Source organism: Ailuropoda melanoleuca, chromosome 17 (genome assembly GCF_002007445.2).
Source record: "Ailuropoda melanoleuca isolate Jingjing chromosome 17, ASM200744v2, whole genome shotgun sequence".
In the NCBI taxonomy this organism is placed as follows: domain Eukaryota; kingdom Metazoa; phylum Chordata; class Mammalia; order Carnivora; family Ursidae; genus Ailuropoda; species Ailuropoda melanoleuca.
Window position 1 is genome coordinate 19,589,597 of NC_048234.1, and position 26,331 is coordinate 19,615,927.

Sequence of the window (26,331 nt, forward strand, 5' to 3'; positions counted from 1 at the left end):
TAAGAAGTACCTTTGATCAATCTTTTGTTTCAAGTGTGGGGGGTGTGTGTGTGTGTGTTAGATCATAATGTAAAACATATTTCCTTTTTTATTTTTTCTTTAGATTTATTTATTTGAGAGGGAGAGCACGCATAAGTTGGGGGAGGGGCAGATGGAGAGGGAGAGAGAGAATCTTAGGCAGACTCCCTGCTGAGTACAGAGCCCAACTCAGGGCTTGATCCCAGGACCCTGAGATCATGACCTGAGCTGAAATCAAGAGTTGGACACCTAACCAACTGAGCCACCCAGGCGCCCATAAAATATATTTCTTCTGGAGGATCATAGTCAAAAAAGTTTGAGCAACACTTGACTATGGTTAGCTACCTCAAACTGGGGGGGTTTTATCCAAGAGTATGATACAAATTTGCAGATTCGCTATAGTTGGTGAGTGACCATCTCATTGGCAAAATTCAGCAGAAAAAAGAAAGAGGGAAAAAGAGAGTCAAATGGAATCTAGTGATGTCTGGTGTCTCCTTGATACCCAAAGATCTTTCCCTCATCAGTAAGAAGTTAAACATATTCTGATTGTGAAATATTAGCTTTCCTCTTTAATTTGTGACTATTGTCATATTTTCACTGCTTTACGATATTTACAGAAAGGACACCTGTTCCTTTCTTTGCTCAGTAGGGTTCCATGAGTGATAAGAAACCAGAGTAACACAACTAATCTATTAGTGGCTCTGCAGGTCATGATTTGTCCGTACTTAGGCAAAATCCTCAAGAGATACTTGGTATATTCCTCTGATTTCATTTGCTTCACAGTTGCACTCCTCTCATTTGATCCAATATGACAATTTAATGTAAAAACATGACAATCTAGTCTCCTAAGTACACTTGACCACATCCACCTCTTGGTCCATCCATCTCTTTATGTAGCTGAGAAGAGTCTGTTTCTTTTTGAGCAGGTACCAGACCAGACCGTGGCAGTCAGGGTTCATAGGCTGCCAGTGGAGTTCTCAGAGGGTCTCTGTGATGAAGCCCTAGGGCATTAATGGTCTCCACAAAGATCCCTCCCCAGTACAAAGGAGATACAGGTCTTGGGAAGGAGAACTAATAGGATGTCTTCATAAAAGCAGCAGTTCTCCAAAACTCAAATCTAAATACACCAGAATCTTCATGGACTTTTCAAACGTAGATTCCCAAGCCCCTTGCGTAGACAGTTACATTACATGCATAGTCTAATTTGGTAAGCCTGAGATAAGGCTTAGAAATCTGTATTTTTTTAAGGATGAACAGCATATATACAGAAAAATGTAAAAATCATAACTGTATGGTTTGAAGAGTTTTTACATAATGAACATACCCAGTACCCGATCATATCAAGAAACAGAACATTCAAGCATATTAGAATCCCTTTTGTTTTTTTGTTTTTTTTTTGAGACTCTGCCTCTTCTTGACTTCAAACAGCATAGACTGGTTTTGACTTTTTTTGAACTTGAGATAAATGGAACTATCAATATTTACTTTTCTGTGTCTGGATTTCTTTGCTCAACATCACGTGAGTTTGTGAAGTTTATGTTGTCACTATATTTGTGGCTTATTCATTCTCATTGCTGTTCTGATGGTAGACATTTAGGTTCTTTCTAAATTGGGGTTGTTACAAATAGTACTGCAATGAACATTCTTATACATGGCCTTTGGTGCACATACATATGCATTTCTGTTGGGTACATATACTGGGTCAAAGACTAGCCATATGTTTACCTTTAGTAGATACTGACAGACAGGTTCTCAATATGATTGTATCAAATGTGAATATTTTAAACTATTTCCCAGTTGATTTAATGCCAGGTTTGGTAACCACTGAACTAAAGCATGAGCATTTGAAGGCAACCACTACACTGACCTCTTTCTACTGCCCCCAATATACTGGACAGTATTTTACACATGGTAAGAGATCAACAAATATTGATTTAAATTTTATTTAAATATGATTGAATTACATTTTCCCCAAGTATTAATCAATACGTGAGGAAAAACAACGCTCTCACTTCACTTTATATTCTGGTCATCTTTCAGTTTTACAGAATAGTATTCCAAACGGGACAGTAAAAGGAGACATTATCCCAACCAGAGCCGTCACCTGTTTTCACTTTATGGAGCTCCCCCTGCCACCCTCAACCAACAGGGTCAAATTCGCTCAGATCCATCTAGACAAAAATCCTTAGGGCTACTCCTGGCTTAACTACAGACACATTCTGTTATGGACTGAATGTCTGTGTCCCCCTAGAATTCATACACTGAGGCCTTAACCCACAGTGAGGCTGTATTTGGAGAAAGGGTCTCTAAGGAAGTAACTAAGGTTAAATGAGGTCATAAGGGTAGGGCCCTGATCTGAGAAGATTAGAGTCTTAATAAAGCGCTCCCTCCTCCCGGCCCACTCCTACCACATACACAGGCACACAGTGAAGAGGTCACGCCAGGACACAGAGAGGAGGCAGCCAACAGCAACCTGCGGAGACAGCTCTAACCAGAGACGGACCACACAGGCACCCTGATCATGGACGTCCTCCTCCAGAACTGTGAGAAAATACATTTCTGTTGTTGTGTAAGCCCCAGTTTGTGATATTTGATTATGGCAGCCCAAGCAGACTAAGATACACATCCGGGCAATTTCACAAGCATTCAGTGAGCCTCCTGGGTTGGAATGCCACCTGAAAAATTTAACTAGGTTCCAAAAGAAAAATGGAAGTTAACTTTCAGAGGCACGCTTTAGCAAACAATTGCAAAGCCATCTGTTCACTGATTTCCAGGGAAAGAGCATTCTCATTTCTGCCTCCATCCAGGAGACAACCCTTCAGGGGCAGGTTTAGGTTGGTCCAACCAAATCCCCAAGTTCCAATACCCAAAGTTGTTAATAACAGCAGATGATGCCAGCAAGAGCTCCTTCTATACAGAAAGTCTGAAAATGAGGACCAAATATACTTATGTCTAAAATACTAATGGGCGATTTCAAAACAATACTTACAGTACAACCCCAGTTTTTTAAAGCCTATTATCTACCTATGTATTTCCATATACTCATACCTGCAAATAAGAAAAGAAAAAAAACGGCTGAAGTGGGAAGCAGAGAGTCTCTTATGTGTCAATAAACCTGGAGATCAGTTAAGCCTTTATGGAAGACAATTTGACCAATAGCTTTCAAATTTTAAAATACGCCCTCTGACCCAGTAATTCTAATTCTGGGATTCTTCTTACAGAGGTATTAGCATATAAGCTCAACCCCAAATGCACAAAGATGTTTACTGGAGTACTGCTGTTAATATATTTTTTTAAAAAAAGAAGAATTTAAATGCTCATCAATAATGGAATGGTGAAAATATATCAGGATAGACTCACGCAGTGGAAGACTACACAGTCTTCACTGAGAATGCAGGAGGGACTTCTCTGGACGTACAAATGTGAAAGCTGTCTATGATATACTGTTAAATGAAAAAAGCAAGTCTCAGAGCAATATTTATAGTATGATCCCATTTGTATAAACGAACTTCCTGTGGAGGACTCTGTGTGGGGAAAAGCACAGGGTATAAGTCTGGAAGAATAGCCTTGGTCATAGTTACCTCTGGAGAGAACAGTGGTAAAGGGTGTGTATCAGTTTGCCAGGGCCGCCATCACAAAATACCACAGGCTGGTGGCTTAACCAGCAGTAACGTACTTTCTCAGTTTTAGAGGCTAGAAGTCTAAGATTGTGGTGTCCGGGGGTTTCTTTTGAGACCCCTCTCCTTGGCTTGCAGATAGCTACCTCTTACTGGGTCCTCATGTGGCTTTTTCTCTGTGTATGCATCCCTGGTGTGTCTCTACATGTTCAAATTTCCTCTTCTAGGGACACCAGTCAGACTGGATTAGGGCCCACTCTAACAGCCTCATTTTAACTCAATCACCTTTTAATTTTTTAATTTATTTGTTTTTAAAGATTTTATTTATTTATTTGAGACACAGAGAGAGAGAGATTCAGAGGCAGAGGGAGAGGGAGAAACAGACTTGCCACTGAGCAGAGAGCCTGATGTGGGGCCCAAGACCCTTAGATCATGACCTGAGCCTAAGGCAGATGCTTCACCGACGGAGCCACCCAGGCACCCCTCAATCACCTTTTAAAGACCTTATGTCCAAACACTCACAGTGTGAGATACTGGGGGTGAGGACTTCAACATAAGAATTTTGAGGGGGACACAATTCAGCCCATAATAGGGGAACTTCCACATTTTGTCTATATTGTCTCCATTTTTTTTAATGATGAGCACATATTTCTGTTGTAATTTTTTAAATAATAAAAAAGAAAAAAAATTGACTGGAAGACAAATGTTAACAGCACAATGCTAATAGGAGTTACCTCTAAGGATTATAGATGCTCTTCAGTTCCCCCGCCCATGGTTTTTAACACTTCTCTCCAATGCTCTTCAATGAATGTGTATTACTTTCTAATTAGGAAGTAGAATAAATGTTCTATCTCATGAAATATTTTCATGAAATAAATAAACGCAACAGCTTCCCCTTCGAAAGCCTGGAAATCAGACATACTCAGAGAGAGTGATGACCCGTAGAACTGACTAGTGCTCTTTAACAATTTACAGAGATGCTTTGGTTGCGATAAGCTATTTGAACCAGAGGCTCATTTGGGGCTGGCGTGTGATTCTCAGGTTGTGCAAACTGGCACACCCTCTCTCAACGTCCTCCGTAACACAAGCAAGGTGACTCTGGTCTTCAATCAGTAGCCTTTTCAAGCAGTTATTCAAATTACGGATTTTCCAAATGAGTACTGCATTATGCCTAAGGTAGGAAATGCACGCTTTTTTTTTAAATTTACTAAATTTCATTCAGTAATGAGTCTGAATCCCGACACCAATGATGCCCTATTTTTTTTTCCAAGACATGTACAACATAGTCACGAATTAAATAATCCCATTCTGTTGTGAGATCACCTGTGGAGAAATGTGTCAAGAATAAGAAAATAAATAGCTTGTGACTCCAGTACGAGCTGCTTAGCCTCCGGGTTTAGAGATCCATCAGAAACCCCCGTGGGGTGTGCAGTCATCCGAGTTCTGCTACTTTTCCACAGCCTAGGGGAGCGACCAACCGTCAGGTGACAGGTCCGTCAGTCTAGCTCTCAGGGAGTTCCAGTCTGCATGTAGAGAAGCCCAGGATGCTCTGAACAGAATTTCCTAAGAAGGAAATTGCTGCATGTTCCCCATGTGGTTATTCAAAGGATGAAGCAATAATGTCTTCCAAAGTGGCATCTTCTTTTTTCTTTTTTTTCCCCTCCTTTTTTCCTTAGAAGCTGCCTCTAGTGCTCTTAAGAGTGGATTTCCCAGAGGTGGAATGCAATCTCAAGTAACAAATAACTGGAAATTTTGAAATTTTTCTTTTTGTGGTCAGTAATACCAACAGTCTTCTTCCCACTGGGGAACCACTCATAATTCCTGACTATTCATTCATCCACTGGAATGATGCAGACTTGGAAATTCCCAACCTCCAATGTTGTCCGGGACCAATTTCGTCAACCACACCAAGTCTTATCAGCCACCTCTCTTACCCGCACTTTTGGAAATGGGCAGGGTTTCTTTTCCCTTCACATTTTTAAGAGTGGTAAAGTCAAAACAAACATTTTGGAGAATGACTGTGGATGGAAGATGAAGGAGTGAATGGCTTCCGGAATTACATCACCGAATATGATGGTCCACAAATTCTTTGGCAATAGCAACATTATATTTACAAATATTTCCTTCCTGTAAAACTAAGCTAAAAGCTGGCTTACATTAGCAATCTCCTAAATGCCTATTCCAACTCTATCCCAGCTCTACTCAAGCTGTGAAAATTAACCATGTTTGTCTACCTGCTGGGTAAAAAGAGTAGGCCAGAAAGAAAAATGGCAGATGGCCAAGTGGTTAAGAACTAGAGCCTATGCCACTTTGTCCCTAGAGATTAAGAAGCAGGCTCTTTGCCGAGTCCTCTGGCAAGACAGGAGAGCTATCTTGTGCTGCTGGATTAGCTGAGGGTGTTCCCTGTGGGCAACTGAGCTGCACAGTTTAAATGAAAGAAGACAGAGCAAGGAAGGAAAGAGGAGGCTGCTGGACAGGTGTGGACTGGACCTTGGCTGCTCTTCCTTGTCCCATCCAGGCAAGCAGTGAGGTGAGTCCCTGTTCACCAAGACTAAGTAGTTCCTTACAGTTTTCCAAGCACTTGTACATGCAGGAACTCATCTGGTTTTCTCAGCAGCCCCGTGTTGAAGCAATGGCCAGTATATACAGAAAAGACGATTTTATATCATATCCTACTAGGTTTTCAGGCTTTGGAGTCCCACTATTGGGCTTCAAATTTTAACTCAGCCACTTACTGGCTCTGTGACCTTAAGTAAGGTAATTAACACCCCTGTGACCAGTTTTTCTCATTCATGAAAGAGTGATAGCAATCATACCTACTTCATGGGATGGAGGTGAGGATTAAATGAGATAACACAAGTCCCCAGCATGTGGTCCAGCACATAGTAAGCCGTTAATAGATGTTAGCTATTATTTGTAATCGGTGTTTGCTTGTATGGTTTCTGGCTTGGGTATCATGCCTAGAAAGTTCTTTCCTTCCCTAAGATTAAATATTCACTCATATTTCCTTTGATGATCTTATATTTTACATTTAAGTCTTTTTAAAATTTTATATTATTGTGCTAACATTTAACATGAGATCTACCCTCTTAAGTTTTTAAGTGTAAATACAGGATTGGTAACTATAGGTACAATGATATACAACAGATCCCTAGGATTAATTCATCTTGCTTAATTGAAACTTCATGCCCACTAATTAGCAACCCCCATTTTCCCCTCCCTCTCACCCCTGGCAACAATATTCCACTCTTTGATTCTATGAATGTGACTATTTTATGTACCTCATATACATGGAGTCATGTATATATGGAAGTACTTGTCCTTCTGTGGCTGGCTTATTTCATTTAGCCTAATGCCCTTAAGGTTCCACGTTATGGTCTCGGGTTTTATATTTCAATCTCAGAATTTGTTTGGGTATATGGAATAAGGAAGGAATCTAACTTTACTTTTTGCCAAACAGTCACAGGGCATAATATTTTAAACAACAAAACTGTGTAATATATAATTCACAGCAAGACTAAGGAAAAGGCCATTCTTTCATAATGAGAGCAGATCAATTTAATCTTTTAAAGATAATTTCTATATAGAGTGCACTCTTCAAAGGCTATGAAATTATTAGATTAGTTCATCTTGATTTCCATCATTTAAAAAAAACCCCACATTTATGTATCTTCTCTAAATATTAGTAAAAAAAGAATACTCCAAAAGGGAATGGAGGTAAAATGAGAAAATTATGGCATGCCAGTGGCACCAACTAACACCTGTCTACGGCTGGCAGGAATGAGCTATAAAAAATTGGTACTTCATACAAATAAATCAGAAATGGACCAGAAAGATAAGGCAAAAGAAAAATAAGAGTAAAGGCATAAACAGGAAGCAGGAATGAAGTTAATCTAAAAATACCACAGTATTTTGTGATTTGCTAAGAGTGGGCCACAAGTTATCTCTTTCAACTGTCAGTACAGGATCCAACATAATCTCAATCACACAATGCAATGATCTACACAAAAAAGAAAAAAATGAGCAAGGCAATTTCTTAGAGCACAGTACACAGAGGCGGCTGTTGTTGGTTGTCTTGCCAGAATCTATTCTCCCCTTCGTTCTTCCTAAGAGAACCTCAGTTTTGTTCAGGTCTCTACCCCTTCCTCATGCAGCATTTGTAACTGAAGGAATCTGATCCCAGAGGAGGACTCAGAAGTGTAAGCCAACCAGTGCTTGGCTCAGGAATGAGCACGACTGCATTTCAGCCCATAAGACACAAGCAGACGGTCGATGAAGACTTCTGGGGAATTTCTTTCTTGGCCTTAAGAGAGACCAGTGAGAAGCCAGTGTTTCTTTCCTGCTAAATGTGAAAAGAAGCTGTAGCTGCTGCTGGCAACCATCTTGAAACCATGAGGGAAACAAGCCTGAGGACAGACCAAACATATGAGAAGAGCCAACAAGATGGTTAAAAAGAAATGGATTGAAAACCCTGATTACACTGCACTTGAAGTCTACACTGTTCTAGCCATCTACCCATAAAAGCCTCATTGTTTACTAGTTGGAGCCTGGTGTCTGACACTTGGGACCCAAAATGTGTTGATACATACTCCCTCAAGCGTATGAAAACATGCTCCTCAACTAGTTCTCGAAGACAGACTAACCCATTCAACCATCCATACCACAGATAATTCTTGAGCATGTATTATCTGCCTACAATGCTAAGTCCCGGGAAGGTAATGATACAATGGTGACGTAGTAAGTGCTATGAAAGAGTACTTTCCATTGTGGGAAGGGGGACTAACCTATTCTGGGAGCAAGAGGCCTCCACTTAAACTGATACATGAAGAATGAGGATACATTTGCCAGAAGAAAGAAAACAGAGGAGGAAGTATATTCCAGGTAGAGGAAAGAGCACATGTCAGATATCCTGGGAGTGAAACAAGTCCTGCGGAGCTGGAGCTGAGAGAATGAAGTGGAGAATGGGATGAAATGAAGCCAAGAAATAGAAAGGGGCCTCCTAAGCCACATGAAGGCCTTTGAGCTTTAGCCTAACAATGATGGGATACCCTAGAAGAATTTTAAGCAGGAGTGATGTAATGTAGTTGCACTAAAAAATTCTGACAAGGGGTGGACAGTGGATTGGAAAGGGGCAGTAGCAGATGCTGGAAGCCACGTTAGAAGGCACAAGCAGTAGTCAAGGTGACAGATGATGATGGAAGGGACGAGATTGGCAGCTATGACCAAAAAAGAAGTATACTGACAAGAAAAATGTATGGGGAATGTAACCTACAATATCTGCTGATAATTTAGATCTGAAGGATGAGGCAAAGAGAGGAGTAAAGAACAAACCCCAGGTTTGTGACCTGTACACCTGGGTCAAAGGTGGTGCCTTTGGATGAAACCAATAGGCTGGAAGGGAGTAAGAAGTGATAATGAGTTCAGTTTGGAATCTGTTAATTTTGTCCAATACTTTATTATGGAAATGTTCAAATATACAGGCAAGTTGAAAGAACTGCACATTTTACATTCATATATCCACCACCTGGGTCCTCTAACTAATGCTGTGTTGTATTTTGTTTATCACATCACTTATCAATCCATCTCATTTCTTGATGCATTTCAAAGTAAATTGCAGAAGTTAGCACATTTAACCTTTAAATCCTTCAGCATGCATACTAATCAATTAAATATTTGTTTATGGCTCTTTCTTTTGTTTTTTAAAGAAAGGCAGACTGCCACACGCAGTGCCTCATTTGGATGTGTCTGGAGTCTTCAAAGCTTGACTCCCCTATGTTCTCCTACAAATGGACCTGGAGAGCTTGTTGGGAGGTTCTGGCAGGGGAACACAGCTACTCGTATGACCTGGACCAAAGAACAGTTCTCCTCTGTCAGGGAAGGTCATCCTCTTCGACAGAGTTTGCAGTTTCAAGAGGGACGCACATGGAGCAGTGAGGTAGTAGGGGGACACCCTCCTCACCAGGCAAATCAGCCAAATCAAGCCTGGTGATCAATGTGATGACAGATGTCACAGGTGGAGTGCCCTCACATCCTATGGCTCTTCTTGATGTAAAATTTACATGGAGTGAAATGCATGTATCTGAGTGTACAATTTGATGAGTTTGGTAGATATTTAGGTCACCTGTATGACCTAAGTCCTTATCATGATACAGAACACTATCATCACTCTAGAAAGTTCTTTTATGCAACCTCCAACAATATCACTCCCCAAAACTCCAGAGGCAAGCACTGTTCTATTTTTCACTACTGATTAGTTTTTTTGCCTGTTCTAAAATTTCATTAAAAATCAAAACATAGTATTTAATGCTTGTGTCTGGCTTCCTTCACTTAGCATAATGTTCTGGAGAGTCACCCATGTTAGTACATGGATCAGTAGCTCATTCCTTTTATCGCTGACTAGTATCCCAGTTATACGAATATTGATACTTATTTTCTGTTTGCCCTATTATACCTCTTTTCCTCTATTCTTGCCCTCTTTTATATTAATTGAATACTTTTTAGAATTCCACTATAATTCATCTATTGGCTTCTTACATGTACCCCTTTGCACCATTTCTCTAGTAATTTTTCCTTAGAAATTAAATAGATATCCCAAACTTCTCTTAACTCTATTAGACTTAATACTACTTTATGTAAAATGTGTGGTTCTTACAACTCCATATGTCCACTTACCTCCTTTGTTCTTAATGTTATAGTTGTCATTTGTATTCATCTATGTTTGTTTTTTCTCTTTCAGCACTTTAAGATCACTGGCCTCCGTGATTTCTGATGATGTATCCACAGTCACTGGAAACTTTGTTCTTCTGTATGTAATGTATCATTTTCTTCTGAATGCTTCCAATATTTTCTCTTTATCTTTGGTTTTCAAAGTTTGACTATGATATAGCTAGGCATGATCTTCTTTGTATTTATCCTGATTGGAGTTCTTCTTGAATCTCTAAATAATGTCATTCAGCAAATTTGGGGACATTTTTGCTATTTATTTCCTTAATTAAATGTTAAGTCCTGTTTTCTCTTTATTCTCCTTCTGGGGCTCCAATTACGTATGTTAGACTTTTTGACACTGTTTCACAGGTACCTGTGACTAACTCATTTTAAAAATATCTTCCCTCTCTTCAAATTGGACAGTTTTGATTGCTGTATCTTCAAATTAAATGACTTTTCAGCCATTTCTATTCTGCTGTTAAGATGCCCAATGCATTTTAATTTACAATAATATATTTTTTAGTTCTAAAAGTTCTATTGTTTTATTTCATAATTTCTTATTTCTGCTGAGATTTTCCACCTGTTGTTCTATAACGATGAGCACATTTCCTTATCTCCATGAGTTACTATAATAGTTCTAATAGCTGTTTTAAAATATTTATCAGCTAAATCCAACATGAGTCATTTTAAGGTTGGTGTACATTGATTCTCTTTTTTCTTAGTATAGAATCAAAATTTTCCTATTTCTTTGGAGGTCTAGAAATTGGATTTTATGTGGACACTATGAACCTTGTAGAGGCTCTTGATTTTGTTATATTCCTCTAAAGAGTGGTGATCTTTTTTGTTTGATCAGGCAATTAACTTCCCTGAGCTCCATGTCTAAACTCTGCCTTTCCTGCACGGACAACAGCTAAAGTATCTCTTCAATACTTCTAGCCTCAGCTAGTCTTCTTGGAGTCTACCTCGAGTGAAGATGTCAAGTAGGTGGTTAGTTAAATACATGGATTTAGATCTCAGGAGCAAAATTTGGACTAGAGATGAAACACTGCAAGGAATAACAATATAGATGGTAGGTGAAGCCAAGCTGTCATAACAGACTGGGTAACTTAAACCACAGAAATTTGTTTTCTGCACAATTCTGGAGGCTAAAAGTCCGAGAGCAAGGTGCTGATAGCATTGGTTTCTTCTGACGTCTTTCTCCTTGTCTTGCAGGTGGCCGTCTGTGTCAAAATTTCCTCTTCTTATAAGGACACTAAATTCCCAAAGTTAGCACCAGACCCCACAGCTTAGTGGTCAGTCTGCCACCATTTCAGACACTAATCAAAGTCCCAGGGCTCCCATACCTCTGAGTGACCTGCTACAAATTGGCAGTTCCCACAAACCCCTCCTCAGGTTTGATAATTCGCTAGAATAGCTCACAGAACTCAAGAAAGCACTTTTCTTACTATTACTAGTTTCTTATAAAGGATACGAATGGCCAGCCAGATAAAAAAAAGTACACAGGTCAAGGTCCCAAAGGGTCTTGACGATAGGAACCTCTGTCCCCAGAGTACAGTACACTCCTGGCATATAGATGTGTTCACTAATCTGAGAGTTCTCTAAACCCCATAGTTAGGGGGTTTATGGAGGTTTTCACTACATAGGTGTGATTGAGTAAATCACTGGCCACTGGTGATTAACTCAATCTCTAACCCCTCTCCCCTCCCTGGATGTCAGATATAGGTGAGGGGAGGCTGAAATTTCCAACCCACTAATCATTCCTTGGTCTTTCTGGCAACACAGCCCTATTATGAAGCTCTCCTAGGGTCCCCAGCCATCAGTCATCTCATTAGCATACAAGACACTCTTATGACTCTGGGTAAGTTCTTGTGGCAGGAACCAAATACAAAGACCAAATAGATATTCATTATATCACAATATCAAAACCACGTTCATGTTTGGAAAACTCAGCATTGTTAAGGCATCAGTTCTCCCCAAATTGGTCAACAGATTCAACGTAATCAGAATAAAAATTCCTAACAAGCTAATTTTTGTAGAAATTGACAATCTACTTTTAAAGTTTATATGCAAATGAAAAAGTTGTAGAATAGCCAAAATAATCTTGGGGGGGGGAAAGCAAAGTGAAGTTACACAACATCAAGTACTGAATTTTGAAACTGACTGTAGAGAAACAGAAATATTTCCCTTATGTGCACCTGAGACTTGACATCTGTTCCCCACACACCAAGACATCTTTTGTGCAGCAAGAAAACATCACTGAGATAACCTTAGTCAAAGCCTTCCCAGAGATGCAATTTGTGACATTATCCTATCACCCACAGTAGAGAACATAGCCAAAGCAATAAAAAGTTCTTGATCTCAGAAGAAAATTACTGGCCTACTGTAGATTGATTTTCAATTCTGTTTACCTTAATCCAGTATTTCTCAAAATGTATTACTTGGTAATGGTGTTTCACAAAAAGGAAAAGGAAAGAAGGGAATTCTTATTTATTTTTTAAGATTTTTAAAATTTATTTGAGAGAGAAAGAGAGAGAGAGAGAGTACAAGCAAGGGGGAGGGGCAGAGGAAGAGGGAGAAGGCTCCCCACTGAACAGGGAGCCTGACTAGGGGCTCGATCCCAGGACCCCAGGATCATGACCTGAGCCAAAGGCAAATGCTTAACCGACTGAACCACCCAGGTGCCCCAGAAAGAAGGGAAGTCTTTTGTTTCTTTGTTTTAAGATTTTATTTATTTGAGAGAGAGAGAGAGAGTGCAAGCATGAGCAGGGGGAGAGGCAGAGGGAGAAGCAGACTCCCCACTGAGCAGGGAGTCTGACTTGGGGCCTGCATTCCAGGACCCGAACCCAGGCAGACGCTTAACCAGACTGCCACCCACGTGCCCCAAAAAGGGAATTCTTAGCCAAATAAATTTGGAGATTGCTGAGTTCAACAAATTTTGATTTAGTGCCACAGAACTTCCCAGAACCTTTAATACGCTAACGTGCACTGTAAGTCTCCAAGATGGCAAAGAGTAGACCTTTATGTTTGAAACCCTTTTAAAAATTCACTAGTATTCAATGGAACAACATACTTTGAGAAATGCTATCTCAGGTTAATAGGAAAATGCTGCAAATATAAATTTATTATGTTTTTCTGACTCAAGAAGGAAGAGCTGATCTTCAAGCTTATTAAGGCAAGCCTTATATTTTAGATGATATGAAGCATCTACTTTTTAACAATAACAACAGCAACAAAAAACCACAGACTGAGCAGCTAGGAGATGTGCTTTCTTCTAAATATCTGTGTGAAGTTGGGCCAGTATTGCTTTAATCTCTTCTAATCCAATTTGTTTCCTTAAGCTGTAAAAGCAGAGATCCCCTAGTCACAGAATTCTTTGCGGTGGCCAAATGTAAGTGGATTTGAATAACATAGAATTAAAGAGAATACAAATGTTAGGATGGAAATCCCCAGACTGTCTGGTTAGAAATTCCCTGCAATTGTCCTGGTTCTTGCTCTTTGAGTCTGACCACAGTATGACCTTGGGCTTGGTTCCAATGTCCCCACAAGCAGAGCGAGCTCAAAAGCGCACATTGCTGGGCAAAGCCACCAGGGATGGGACAAATCAGCAAAGACAAAGACGGGTCCACTTTGTGGGCCTTCCCACCCACAGCCGCACTCCCTCACACGTCCCCTCCTCAACCAGGCCTATGGGAATAGTTGTGTGGAAAAAGAAGCAGGGAAGGATCTTGAAAGCACCTACAGTTATAAAACCCCAAAATAATACAGACAATTAGCCCTAGAGGGAGAATTTGAGAAAAGGCTGAAGAGTTGGTGAGAGTACATGTTCCAAAATATCTTTCACCATATTTTTTTCCATTTTATCCTGTTACAGTGAATCCCACTAATTAAACACTTCTTTAATATACATTTGTTTTAGAAAATCGGAAATATCTCTAATAAGGCTAAACAGCTATTAAACATCTATCTGGAGTGTGAATTTACTCAATTGGGGCACTTTCCTCTTAACACTTGAAATTATTTGCACGGGGGGGGGGCGCTTGGGTGGCTCAGTCGGTTAAGCATCTGCCTTTGGCTCAGGTCATGATCCCAGGGTCCTGGGATCGAGCCCCGCATCAGGCTCCCTTGCTCAGCGGGGAGCCTGCTTCTCCCTCTCCCTCTGCCTGCCATTCCTCCTGCTTACGCTCCAACCCCCTCTCTCAAATAAATAAATAAAATCTTAAAAAAAAAAAAAAGAAAGAAAAGAAAAGAAATTACTTGCACTGGGAATAGGACTCTGAATGGCAGTATAGGGAGGGTTAAGACCTTTGGTGGGGAGGGGTTGCATGTTACCGGAGGAGGGCGCGGTGAAGAACAGGTACAAAGTAGACACTCATAGAGGGACAGAGAAGTAATTGGAAGTGTGAAAAAGGAAGATGCTAAAGACAAATAATCCAATTCCAAATGCCTCCTAAGGCCCATTCTTCTTCCATTTCTTCTTCCTCCCTCCTACATCTTATGCTGTCCTGCTCAAGAGAACCAGGAAAGCTGGGACCAAGGTTAGGCTAGATTGTGAGTGAATTTAGTTTTTATAAGCTTGTCTGACAAACTAAAAACCACCTCCCATTATGATGGCCAATCACATTCCAAACTTCTAAGGGCTTCCTCACAAGAGAAACCTTTTGGGACGTAATCCGTTCATGAGTTGGGAATTTCCAATAACATCCAGTCAATAAATATTTACCAGGTGCCTACGATGTCAGACCTTGCTAAGTGCTAAAGGTGCAATAGAGAGTAAAAGACACCATCTCTAGTCTCACAAAGTTAATCATCATATTCGTATTTCAAAGGTCACTCAGAGGTGCAGGAAGTGGGTTGAAGGGAAACAAGACTGGAGCCAGATCAGTTAGGAAGCCCCTTCAGAAATGCAAGGAAGGACTTGGTCCTCAACCTTCATTTCTGAGTGGAAGGGCATTAGCAAGACAGTAGTCTTGTATATTTTCAGTGGAATTTGGACTTTGATTAGTGGAATAACGGGCACTCTGTACCTCTAGGATTACAATGAATAATTGGTTTGGTTTTAATACTCTACACTAACACCTGTCGGCCTTTGGTTGAAGACTGCTCCCTCTCTAGCCCTCAGGCAGAACGTCCAGATGCTAGCAGTCAGAGGCTCTGTCCTATAACTGGAGTAATAAGGGCAGGAGAGTATAGTTAGGGCATATGTATCTGCTACCCTCCCCCACTGGGGTGGGCAGTGACTTCTAGATCCCTCTGTAGGTTACGGGGAAGGCCATGAAACCAGGGACAGTGTCTTAGGCCCATCTACTCAGACACCCCTCTCAGCCATTTCTAACCATTTACCTGGTTATTCCACATGCTCTGGTGACCCACATTTTGAGAAACACAGCTCCAGTCCTTTGCACACCACCTAGCAAAAGTAAAAATTGGCTGAAAGAACAGACACAGAGTTTGTTTATGGAACAGCATGTGTTCATATTCTCCATCATGTCTGTCTTCAATTTAGTTTTTAATTTTCTCTCCTCTTAATCATGTGACTTGTTTTTGGCCAGTGGACATTAGCAAACATAACACAAGTGGAGACCAGATAAGGGCTTGGGCACTGCAGCTTTCTCTCTTGGAATACAGCCACTGTCATGTAGGGAAGCCTGGTCCAGACTTTGAGGATGAAAGATCATGGAGAGAGAAGCCCAGCTGTCCCGGGCATCCCAGCTGAGTCCAGCATGCAGGGGACCAGCCAGCTGAATGCAGCCTCATGAGAGAGCCTGGGCAAGACCTACAGAAGAACCACCCAGCCCTGCCACATGATTGCAAAAAATAACTGTTGCGCAAGCCAAAGTTGGGGATGTTTTGTTATGCAGCAACTGGTAACTGAAATGTATGACTTGTTTTCAAGGCCCTCCTCTGACTGTCATGGAAGAGCTCCATTTTAGTCCTGAAGGTCTTTGGCTAACTCTTCACACTGCTATGCCTTGGTCTACCAGGCAGGAAGGAAGAGCATGAGCTCCTGAATCCACCTTCTGACATCAGAGCCTTCTGGGTTATGTGGCTTTGGAAATTTACTTGACCTTTTCATGCATTAGTTTTCAGCCTTAGAGCAATGTTTCTCAAAATGTGGTCTACTTGCATCAGAATTACCCGGGGTTTTGTTAAAAAGTAGGTTAAGCAGCTATTCTTATAATGGCCCCAAATTGGAAACGATGTCAACATCCATCAACTGGTGAAAGGATATATTCATACAATGAAATACTTCCCAGCAATAAAAAAAAAAAACCAAACACTGTTGATACACTGAGCATGACTGATCTCTTGCCTGTGGATTTTAAACTGGGCTAGTTCCTTGAATGAAGGAGATTAAAAACTGGGAGGATGTAGGGAAACCACTTTCTTCCCACAGGGTAGACTAAGAAGCAAAGAAAGGGGGGTTTCGGAAAGAGAAGAATGTAGCATCTCAGCAGTAAGAGGCTGCCCGGCCCTGATGGCTTCAGGTTCTCTCCAGAGGCCCAGCTGGAAGCCTGCCTTGCATCCTTATAACAAATTCCCCCTTTTTTCTTTAAACTGACTTGACTTACACAGTGGAGGGGAGTGCTATAGTGTCTAACACTGTGTTTCCCCACTCCCTTCTTTAGATTTCCCTGAGAAATCCCTGCCCCAATTTTCATAAGGTTCTGGCAGGACAACCCACCGTGGACACTCCTTGCAAGGGTGGGCACATAATCCAGGTGGGCGGATTTGGGCACCCTATTTCCCTGGCCACATGATTGGCTTGTGTATGGGCACCTGACCCAAGCAAGGCCAATCAGTGTCTTCCCTAGAACTGATGCGGGGAGCTGGAAAAAAGTCCTTTTTTTGCTAAGGTAGCTAAACTGAGACAATGTGAGCTTGGGACACTCAGCCATCATTTTACCCTCTTTGTGAAGAGAGCTTGCCAGGAGGAAGAGGAAGAGAGAGAGAGACCAAGACAGAGACACCGCTGAAGACATGAAGCCTCAAATTCCATCCTGCCTAAAGCCAGATCCATTCCTAGATGGTCTGGTTATGTCAGCCAATAGATTTCTTTTTTGTCTTTGTTTAACCCAGCTGGAATTGGGCTTCCAACCCCTGCAACCAAAACGGCCCTGGCTTATATAAGTTCATTTGTATTACTTGCCACCAAAAATCCCCACGATGGAACAATATATACAAATATGGGATTTTATAAAGTCTCAGAGTTTAGAAAGCGGTCCCTGTAGAACCGACAAGACCACTGCTTTGGCAGGGGCTTCCAAGTAACCCCCACAACTCCTCCAGGTCCACCCGCTGCACGTTCTTCAGACTTTGGTCTCTCCTATGGGTTGAATTGTATCTCCTCCACCCCGAGAAGGAGCTGTGTTAAAGTCCTCCTCCAGTACCTCAGAATGTGAGCTTATTTGGAAATATGATTATTGAAGATGTGATTGGTCAAGATGAAGTCATACAGCAGTCAGGTGGGTCTGTCATCCAGCGTGACTGGTGTCCCTACATGAAGATAGCCACATGAAGACAGAGACCCAAGGACAACACCATGTGAAGACGGAGGAAGCATCTACAAGCAGGGAACGCCTAGGACCACCAGAACAAGGACAGAGGCATCTGGAAGGGATTCTGCCTCAAAAGGGACCAAATCTGCCGACACCTTGATTTTGGACTTCTAGCCTCCAGAGCTGTGAGGGAAGAAATTCCTGTTATTTGAAGCCACCCAGCAGCCTAGGCCACTGCTACAGCCTCCAGAGCACTTCATGGTTTGGTGATGGTTGCTGGTACATATGATGCTACCTTCACTGCCTGGTAAGAGGGCTGTAATTTTCTTTAGGTCGGAACAACTGTCCTTAGACCACCTTCCTACTCCACCACTTCCCTTTCAGTTTGCTTTCTTCCTGCTCTAGGGTAACTGGAGACCTAGATGGAAACTCTGATAGGGTGGCCATAGTCAACCCCAATGGAACTGAGTTCAGAGCCCAGTTTCCAAAGGACTCAAACATCTGAGGAAGTGGCATTCATGACTGGCTGCAAGGTGGGAGAGGGAGACAGTGAGAATCACATGCCTCGGCAGAGCCCTCGGCAAGACAGGCACCCCACGGCTGGCACCTGAGGCCCCATTCCCAGCCTATGTCCGGGCAGCGTGTATGCTAACCATCCTGGAGAACGTGGGACCCTCCTCTTTTCCCAACAGCCAGCCCCACAACCCAACACTACCTCTGGACAGCCAACCCAGGGCACAAAAAAGGGAGGGAGCCGGGGGGCTGGACGAGAAGTGAAGCACGCACAGAGCCTGGCATCTCCATCCCAAGGAGGGACACACAGAAGACCCCAGCTTGGCTACCTGTGCTCTGCAGAAAACTCACAGAAGATGGGGATGACTTAGCACAGCACGGGACGAAAGGCACTCAGGCTAAGTAAGAGCCATGCGGTCCTGCTGACAAGGGAGTCTCAACAAACCGCAAGAGAGATTCAGAATATGAGCTGGTAACTGTTACCCAAATACTTTCTCCTCTAGAGTATTTCTTCCGAAAAGACCATGATCTCCTTTCTCATTCACCAACTCCTCACTCTGTCTGCTGGGAGGATGTTTCGACCTGGACACTCCTGACCCTCCGCTAATTGTGGGAGGAGCTGCTGAGTGCATTTTCAGGCGTTGTCAAATGGTGAGGAAGGAGAGGGGATGGGGAGCCACTTTCCTATGGACAAAGAATAACCTAAAGAGCAACAAGGAGCGAGTTGTGGTTTTAGAAAAAAAAAAATTCCTAGATGTCAGATACTTGATTCCCAGCAATAGCTCCATTAAATTGGCATTTATTGATTTAATGTTCAAGTGAAGTTGGTGCCAAGGAGTAGAGCAAACTGTTCTTATCCTTTACCCACACAGGTTTTAGTGACCGTAATTCCACAGGCAAGTGAATCGAGGTCAGGCTTCTCTGTATGACGCAAGCCTCCCCCAGGCACTGCGGGTGACCAGCAGCTTCGTCCATCCTCCCCTCACCCCACCCTTGCCCTGTCCCTGCTTCAGTGTCCTGTCTACCGCCCCACTCTTCCCTTCATTCATCTCAAGCCCAACCTGAGCTCTCAGCTTCTAGAAATCTCTGGGTCTCTGGATCTAGGGAAGATGTAGAATAGGATCACACCACATCAAATTCCTCCCCTGCTTAAGAAAGGTTAGTGCATCCAAGGCCGCCGCCAATGGTTCTTCAGTGGAGATTGTCACAGAGGACAGAAATGAAATCCTGGGTTTGGAGCTGTTGGGTTTGTTGGGGGTTTTGTTTTGGTTTTTGGTATTTCTGCATTGCTTTCAGCTTTGGATATAGCACTTAAGAATGTGTCAAACCTTGAGACCGGAATTATCCTTAAGGACAACACACTCCCACACCACACCACATGCCAACATTGCTGTAAGCCCAGTGGAAGTTCAGTCAAAAGACCCCAGGGCAACACATGGTAGAGTTCTTGCCCAGATGCTCTGTCCCCAGCGTTCTTCCACACTCCTGTGCCCCGTCCCTGTCCCTCTGGGCATCTCCTTCTAATGCCCATCCCTTGATGGTTTAGAGTCTCATCTTACCCCAGGTACATCTCTATTGCACTTTTCTAAAGGAAACAGGAAATAGGAAAGAAAAAAATGACTCCATTTTATCCCCTTCACTATCTCTTTTTTTCTTGCAGATCCTCTAAGAAAAAAACGCAGCAGCCCAGAATCATCAGTGTCTTTAGTGGCCTAGAACTACAGCATCCAGGTAGGAATGATTCAGAAGTGTACATCCATGGCCATGCTCAGTCAGGTCACTGTAGATTTCTCTTAGGGCAAGAGAAAAAGAAAAAACAAAGTAAAGGCGGGGACAGACCCAGGCCCCTTCTGGGAAGCAATCAGCAGAGGGAAAGAAAAGCAAGAAGGGGAATTCCAAGTAAAACTGGGGCCACGAGACACTCTCAGCTCAGTGGTGTGAAGGGCATCCCTGCTTATGCAAATCAACAGCATCTTCTTTCAAGTAATCACCTGGGAAGGAGATAACCTTATTTCAACAGAGAAACTCTTTGTAATACATATTTAGGAAGCTCTATGTTGCCTTTAGAATTTATACTTTATTATTCTAGACGTTCTCAGCAACTGCAAATCCTTTCGGGACATATTTGATGACAGGAAAAGAGTCTAAAGTCATTTGGAATAAAGCCTAACTAATAAGCTGGGCAATTATCTTTGAGGTCAACATCTAGGTGTGGCTGGTTTAGTCATTATTTTTCTCCTGTGCCCTGCAAAATTGCCCAGAAGGGAGGCCAGCTGGTAGGGCAGTGATCATCATGCCCACCGCTCACTGATGCGTTGACAGCGGCAGATCCAGTGTATTAAGTACCACTGACTAGCGGGGTCGGCGCTACTGGGAGGAAAAAGTTCTTATCCTCTGAAGACCTTTACTTTTCTGGGTGTGTGGCAACCTTGTGTTTGGGTCCTGAGTCTTTTTCCAACCCCATCTCCCACCCAGTTCCCCATCAGAGGTACTTTGCCAGTCTTCCTCAAACCTTGTGATCAAGACCAATTACCCCAAGATACCCTCCTATTCCCCCCGCAGCTCAGAGCTCCGCCCCCTTAAGCCACCCTTAAACCACTCCAACAACAGAATATACATAAAGCAAAAAATGAACATCCCCTCCCCAATCTCACACACCGAGGCTACTCCTGTTAACCACCTAGTGTTTCCTTCTAGATGGTTTCTCTTGGGGGACTCCAAAGCACACTCTTTTACCTAAATCAATATACGTATGTGCAATGCTAGACGGAGGGCACCGCTGTAGCCACACTGGCACACCTCCGCAGAGCCTGTAAGCAGGCTGTGAATGCCTCGGGCCAAACTGCCTTCAATCCTAAGTCTGGGGATCTCTCGGTCCAGCTACAACCCATACCAATCTCAGCACCAGTGAGACCCAGGCGGGCTGTGGGACAAGCAACACTGGGCTCCAAGTGGCAGGCTCAGCAGTGCTTACTGGCCCCAGAGCCAGAAGTGTAGAGCCAGGTTCTGGTCTGAACTCTGTCCTGGGCTGAGTCTCCCTGCTCTCCTACCTACTCACCTGGTGAAGACAGAGCTGGAGTAAGAGGGAGCCAGTTGGGAAGGTGCCTGGGGAACCAACCTATAATGTAATGAAATAGGGAAAATTGTAATCAGCACTCTGCTCGGGGAGCAGCCTGAATGTTGTTTAAAGCAGTATTTGGATTAAGAGCAGGGTGCTAAGGATACATAAGGACATTTCTAGAGTACGTGTCTGTTGGCTTGGTCTGCCCAGCATCCACTTCCTTGTCTTTTGGCACAAGAAATCATAGTTTCCTTGGGGAATCACCTCCCCACATTCAGTGCATGTGGTTGGGAGTGGGACTCCTCCAGGCTCTAGGTGTTGGCATGTGACCCAAGAATGGCCAATCACAGCAACCAAGCCCTCTGGTTATAGTAATTGATTACTGTTTTGGCAAATGACCAAAGTTAATTCCATGATACTCAACTCTTTGTGGATACTTTTGAGAACTGTTAGACTCTTTCTATTGGGCAGCCTGACAGCCTCCTGCTACCATCAGTGGGGAGATTCTGCTAGGGAACAGGGCAGGAGAAGGACCAGAGATACGAGACAAAGGTGGTGAGTCTTGATGACATCGGTTAAGCCTCAGGACCCACCTAAGCCCAAAGTGAGATGTAGCCCTGGCCTTTTCCTTTAAATGAGTCAATACATCCCCATTTTTGCTTAAGTCTGATTGTTTTCAGTCACTTACACTCAGGAAACACAAAACATCCTGGTTAGTATGACTTCCTAAGTCAACAAAGATGATAAAGCTAGGCTCTAGTTTCACTGAGATGTGGAAATCTGGGGTGCTCCTTTTCTACCCTCCCCTCACAGAAGGCTCATCTACTCATCTCTAAATAAATACTAAACAAATATTTAAATAATACTCATTTCAAAGAGCACCAACGTATGGCCTGCGAGAGACGCTCGTACATCATGGTTCAGACCTAGGAACCACAAATTGTGTGTGCGTGTTCCATCTCTCCGCTCACTGTGTGGCCCTGAGGACGTCTCACAGCTTCTACAGGTCTGAATATAAGTCCTGTGAGGCCGATGTAAGTTTGAGGAAGTGTAGAAATCCGTATGGCAGTGACAATTGCAAAACAAGGCAAATCTGAACACTTGCCACCGTGGAAGGCTGAGGCTTTGTGGAGGAAAACATCCTGACAGAAGAAAGTACCACCTGGTCTCAAAGTGAGGAGGCTCAGCTTGGACATTTCAGTACCAACAAGATCAGTGATGCCAAATAGAACTTCACCTGTTTGAATGACAACTGAAAATGGCCCAATAACTGAACTGACCTCCAGTCTCCCCCACTTCTCTCTCTCCTCACCTACCCTGACACAAGCAAACATTCCGGAACATTCCAGAATGATCACACGACCAAAGTAGGTAACTCTCAGGAGACCACTACTGAGGAGAACGTAATTACACAATGTAACAGTCACTCCAGCCTTTTCAAGAAAATATGGGAACCTCAGCCCTTTTAAACATCTAAAATTTTCACATACCTGTTTCTCTACGATAGAATCTGTTGGTTGAGAAGTATTAAATGGAACGAGAATGAATTCAGTAGGGACACCTGGGGGCTCGGTCAGCTGAGCGTAGGACTCTCAGTTTTATTTTTTTATTTTTATTTTTTTTTTTAAAGATTTTATTTATTTATTTGACAGAGATAGAGACAGCCAGCGAGAGAGGGAACACAAGCAGGGGGAGTGGGAGAGGAAGAAGCAGGCTCCTAGTGGAGGAGCCTGATGTGGGGCTCGATCCCAGAACGCCGGGATCACGCCCTGAGCCGAAGGCAGACGCTTAACCACTGTGCCACCCAGGCGCCCCAGGACTCTCAGTTTTAGATCGCCCAGAACGCCGGGATCACGCCCTGAGCCGAAGGCAGACGCTTAACCGCTGTGCCACCCAGGCGCCCCAGGACTCTCAGTTTTAGATCGGGTCAATCCAGGTCTTGGGATCCGGCCCCAAGTCAGCCTCGAGTCTGTGAGGAGTCTGCTGGAGATTCTCTCTCCTTTTTGGTTTCCCTCTGCCCCTCCCCCACCCCACCGCCCGATTCACGCACATGCGCATGCATGCCCTCTCTGTCTCTCAAAATGAATAAATAAAATCTTTTTTAAAAAGAATGAATTCAGTAATGCTTTACACAATGAATCTGTGTATTATTCATAATAGCAGTAGTGCTTAACATTTGGAAAGAGTCGCACAGGCCTGTGCCAGTCATATTATGTGTTCAATGTTCACGGTCCTCCTGACAAACGGGTAAGACAAGTAGGACAGCCCCTGAGTCACGGGGCCGCCCACCCACTGCTTTTCTCCCCATAGCCCCCCTGGTCCTGCCAAAGCTGCTTTCTTGGTATTGTTAAGAAGCGCTCGCTATAGGCTCCTTCAGCCTGAGGGTAGGCTGTCTTCCACTTCCCTTTGCTCTCCTCTTCCTCAGGTAAGTGGACAGGAAGTTCAAGTTCTCTTCGCTACCTCTGACTCTGGATCAAATTCAGGGCTCTGACTGACCCTTTGCTGCTTTCACCTTCTCAACTCCCAAAACACAAAATTCAGGACTGCAAACAGCACCCACTCAGGTTGTCGGGAGCTGCAAGTTTATTGGTGAAGTGCAGGATCAGCTGCTTTAGAAAGCACCCATGAAATTCTACATTTTAGAGAAGACCCTCAGGGAATACCTGGGCAGGCTCTTTCCTGGAAAGCCCATTAGCAGAGGAGCAGGGCTGGCAGGGGTTTGTTTTAAGTGCAAGAGTCTCCTTTTATCTTTTCTATCTATTTTAGAGTCTCTTTTATAAGCCCATTAAAAAGCCCAAGCCTTCTCCCCATTCGTAGGTCCACTGCCTCAAAAACACTATCTTCCACCTGCTGGTAGGTGGTGGCCCCCCCAGAGTTCTTCAAAAATCTAGATATTGGGGGCTCAAGCTGACCTAAGAGTACCACCAACCACTTCTCCATGGTTCCCCCCCCAACCTATTACCAAGACTTGGGCTAATCAGCCATAAGGCTCTGGCACTCTCCCTGGACCCCCAGTCAGTAGAACTTCTACGCACATCTTCTGACCTCTTCTTCCTGAGAGCTCATGGGCTCTACTGCCATGTTAAGGTTCTGAGCCAAGAAGTAAAGAACTGTCAATGCAAAGTTCAAGAAACCAAGAACACCGTAATTATGACATGATGGGGAAAAAAAATCCCGCCTATCCCCATACCTGACCATTCTAATTCTTTGAAGACCAGATAAGAAGAAAAGATGGTACAGGGATGGGTGGGGCTGGTGGCCGCTGCTTTGAAGCTCCTGTGTGTGGGTAATTGACGCAGTAAAGCTGGGGCAAGGGTTAGACATGACTCTGGATTTCCCACCAGGTTCCCCAAACTGCTCAGCTTCTCACAAATACTCCAATCAAGAATGGAAGATTTGATCTTTTCCTAAAAAAATCCTAAAAAAATTTTCTAAAAAAATACCAGAAGACCAGGAATGCCCAAAGTATGATCTGCAGAATAAAAGCACTATGTGTAATACTTTTTTTTTTTTTTTTTGGCAGGTATGGAGAGTCCTGTGGTCAAGTCGGCTTGAAAAGTGGGAGGCTGAACAATGACAGTTTCAACTGCAGGACTTCACACAGCCTTTGCTCAATTAACACACATTGTGATGCTCCAAACCTGAGCTGGAGATTATAGCATGATGTCTACACCTCTAATAATCCTTTCCAGGGGAAGCATCTCATGATACTAGTGTAGAGCATGCTTTGGAAAGTGGTACAGTGGGACCATATCTATCAATCAAAGCATTCCGTAGTCAGCAGAGGGAGACACAACTCTGGGGGATTTTTTTTTTTTTTAAAGTATTGGGCAGAGGCAGTCTCTCTGTCCACCATGATTGCTGAGAAAACAGAATATTCAAGAGAATGCCTGCAGGAGGAGGACAACACTGAAGAAAACAGGCTGAGATGGGAGCTGAATTCTAATGACCTCGCAGTTCCTCCGGTGGGTCTGGTATACACGGTAGCTCTAGGATCCAACAGCCCTGAGGCAGAGCTCGCCTTTTCAATTCACCCTGACTGGACAAGTCCTAGCACTCTGCACTGGAACAAGGTGAACTTCATGGAGATGCCTGCAGGCCCTCTTTTTAACTCCAACATTGTCATGGGGCAGTTTGACCCCAAGCCCACACAGGTGCCATCATCTCATCTCTGGCCTTTTAGCCGAGCACAGCAACGTACTAGATGTTAAAGATAAGCCCTGTGACTCATGCTGAAGTGAACCTGTTAGGCTGAAGCCTGCTTTGAACCTTCACCAGGGACCAAACAGCTAGTATTTAGCACATAACCATTATGTTTAAGAAATCCTCTCCGTACTAGGGTAGGTGGTAGACAATTCCCAGACTGCAGGTGAGAAAATAAGCCTGCGGTGTAGACCCTGCCCCAAGCCACACATCACCTGACACAGGGTTCATGAAGGACTCTTTCCTCCTTCTGTGTTATTTGCCCAACGCTCTACTGAAACTCAAGAAACCAAAAGCTTTCTTCAGATATAACTGAATTACTCTTTTTAAGAAATAAAGACTTTCAGGGTGCCTGGGTGGCTCAGTCGGTTAAGCATCTGGGGATCAAGCGCCGCATTGGGCTCCCTGCTCAGTGGGGAGTCTGCTTCGCCCTCTACCCCTCCCCACTGCTTATGATCTCCCTCTCTCTCTCAAATAAAATATTTTTAGAAATAAAGGCTTTCAAAAATAACTTTAAAATCATAGCCATATCAAACCTTAAAAGACGAACTCACTCCATCCCATCACAGGTTGACGGGGGGACAATTCAGTAACAACTGACCGAGTGTGGTGAGTGCCAAGACAGGGAAGGCCCCCGGGGTCTACAAGAACATGTAGTTGGGGGTGCACATGGGGCGGGGACCCCCTCAGGAACTGCTGAGGCTTTCAGTCTGAGAAG

The 26,331-nt window shown here is 43.3% G+C and overlaps 1 long non-coding RNA gene across 1 annotated transcript; it reads left to right on the plus strand.

The window, feature by feature from the left end:
• The first annotated feature begins 6,028 nt into the window (after window positions 1-6,028).
• Window positions 6,029-25,244, plus strand: LOC117796952. Its single transcript, XR_004621723.1, has 5 exons — window positions 6,029-6,165; window positions 10,372-10,440; window positions 11,194-11,320; window positions 20,010-20,080; window positions 24,934-25,244. It is a non-coding gene; the product is annotated as an uncharacterized LOC117796952 (long non-coding RNA).
• Window positions 25,245-26,331: the final 1,087 nt, after the last annotated feature.